The sequence below is a fragment of the Pelmatolapia mariae genome, linkage group LG10_11, assembly GCF_036321145.2.
Source record: "Pelmatolapia mariae isolate MD_Pm_ZW linkage group LG10_11, Pm_UMD_F_2, whole genome shotgun sequence".
NCBI lineage: Eukaryota > Metazoa > Chordata > Actinopteri > Cichliformes > Cichlidae > Pelmatolapia > Pelmatolapia mariae.
The window spans coordinates 15,795,268-15,797,800 of record NC_086236.1 but is presented as its reverse complement, the minus strand read 5'-3'; the positions used below and the strand labels follow the sequence as shown (position 1 = coordinate 15,797,800).

The following is a 2,533-nucleotide window of genomic DNA, read 5'->3' as shown; positions in this document are numbered from 1 at the left end:
CACCAACAAGCTTTTTACTGTGTTTACTGTACTGTGCTTAGTCTGACAGCAGCGCAGCGCTTTGTTACAGTCACATTGCCACCCCCTCTCTGCTGGACATCTTTCTTTGTGTTTCTCATGCTGTAATGGATCAGCCCTCCTTCACTTCACTGTCAGATGTGAGTTGGGTTCATGTTATGTGATCTCGACCGGGTTTTTGCCCTGAAAGATCAACTTAACTTCTTAAGGTGTGCTCAGCAGGAGGCGTTCTTGTCCTCGTGAAAGCTGTGGCATTGTGGTTATGTACTTTGAACCTAAGCATTTCTGTTGGGGCATTTTAAAGGGTGTTCAGCTGCTCAGTTTCTCTTTGGTCCAGTGTCTTAACAGCACCCTAGGATCTTTACTTTGTGTCTCACACTGCATAAATCTATTTTAAACTGTGAACAAATAAATCCCGAGGCCACTAACAGCATAAGGCTCTCTTTTGCTTCTTTAATTCAGTCTCTGCTCAGCTGCAGTAATGACGCAGCCTCCTGCTGGTCACATTTAGCTGGAACCTTTTTCTCTTTAGGAAAAGTCTGTCTTAAGGCATCCTGGGTTTCTTTTAACAGAGCCTCTCTGTGTGCGATGTACCGCTGCCGCCTGTTGGCCCTGTACTGCTCCAGTCTCTTTGCCTCAGCCTGGGGATCCTGCAGCACTCCCTCCCACCTCAGGCTGAGAGTCTGAGCTGGGAGAGAGTGCTGCGGGACATTGAGCTCTGTCACGTATCCCTGAGCAGTATCTCCGCTTCCATCGCTTTTATGGTTCTCTGTCAGCGTGGCCGGAGAGTCCTTGCGGTGTTTTTTCCTCTGTCGTTCTCTGTTCTTCTTAGTGGAGGCTCTGAGCTTGGGAACCTGGTCTTGGGATTGACCCGGACTCTGAGAAGGCACAAGGGCCAGCGGCAAGATGTCAGGAGGCAAAGATACAGCCAGAAGTTTCTCTGTAGGGAAGCATCATAAACATGTAGGGAAACTAGCAAACAAAACTGAGGCCTCCGATTACTAATGACTTCCTATTTAGATTAAGGACTTTTGGCTTGGGTTACAGTAGAGAGCTATAATAGGTTAATGAGGAGGCACGGGGTCGATTCTCTAACGACCTATTCAAGTGATTTGAGGGATGAAACATGAGGGTCAGATGTTTTTCCATGCCTTTTATTTTTATTTTTTTATTTGCAGCAGACCAATAATAAATCAATGCTGTGCTGTGAGAGAGTTTCAAGAGCTTTTTATTAGGTCACAGTATATCATTTCAGAATGGTTTCTGTACTAGCTGTTAGCATGGACTCCATCAGAAACATGCATTTCATGGTCTGCTTCTAATATCCTTTCAATAACAAAAAATGTGGCGCTGTAATTTAATTTCCTCTCCTCTAACGTGCCCTCGAGGCACAAATCTCATTTTCAGTGCTTTTCAGCACGAGGACTTCATTTTTCTAGATTTTAGGTTGTCTTTGATTCAGAGATAGGCAGGTAGATCCATCACATATTATTTTCATAAACTTTCAGTGTAGTGATTTTACTAGCTAAGGGAAAATACATAATATTATATATGAATCAGAACTTGAGTTCCACTGATAAAAAAAGAGAATAAAATACCTGCATTTTCTAAGGCACAGGTGGAAACAGTGCCTTTGTTTCTTTTCTTCTTTGTCTGTACAGAGCTCATGGGGGACTGAAGGAGCTTGCCGGGCTTGTCTTCCGGCATACTGGTGTCTCAGTGCCGATGAGTTGGTCTGCTCACACCAAACCAACTGATGAACAGGATAAAATGCTTCTTAGGTTATTCCTCTTACTCACTGCAGGCAAGACACCTCGGTGGAAACAAGTAGCCTGTCAGCAGCTGCCCTTCAATCTAGTCGTTTAAAATAAATACGTTTTCTACAAACGGGGGGAGATGGGCTAAGTACTGCGAGCTGCAGAGCTACATTTTGTGCCTCACAATCACGCTACACCGCCAAGTTGCCAAGTGACGCCTCTCCATGGCAACAGGACACACCTTCCCAGAGAAGAATGTCTCCGGGTCTCGTCGACACGTCAAACGAAGTAAGCCGAATTCGAGCTGCACGGTTCGTCTTTGCTCTGTGATCCTGACCGTGCTGCCAGCTGCCAGTGAATCAATCACTTTGACAATGAAGACATTTTAGAAAAAGAAGGATGAACCTCATAGGCTTTATTTGTTTAGCTGTTTTTATCTGACGCATTAAGTTTGCTGTTGATTTGGGAACCACGAGAAAGTTGACGGGAATCACGGGAAATCATGAGAAAGTTGAAATTGAAAACACGTCCTATTGTTGTGTTCTGGGGAATACAGTGACTTCCATAAAGCGCGAATAGGAAACCAGTGACAGACAGATATTCTGTATTTTAAATCGGTACGTTGTATATAATCAATTTATTACACACATCATAAATAATGTGATTGTTACCGAGGGTTAAAGCATTGACCCCGACGTGATTTGAACACGCAACCTTCTGATCTGGAGTCAGACGCGCTACCGTTGCGCCACGAGGTC

The 2,533-nt window shown here is 44.4% G+C and overlaps 1 non-coding gene across 1 annotated transcript; it reads right to left on the bottom strand.

Annotated features, from left to right (window-relative positions):
* Positions 1–2,461: 2,461 nt before the first annotated feature.
* trnaw-cca (transfer RNA tryptophan (anticodon CCA)) lies at positions 2,462–2,533 on the bottom strand. Its single transcript has one exon. It is a non-coding gene; the product is annotated as a tRNA-Trp (tRNA).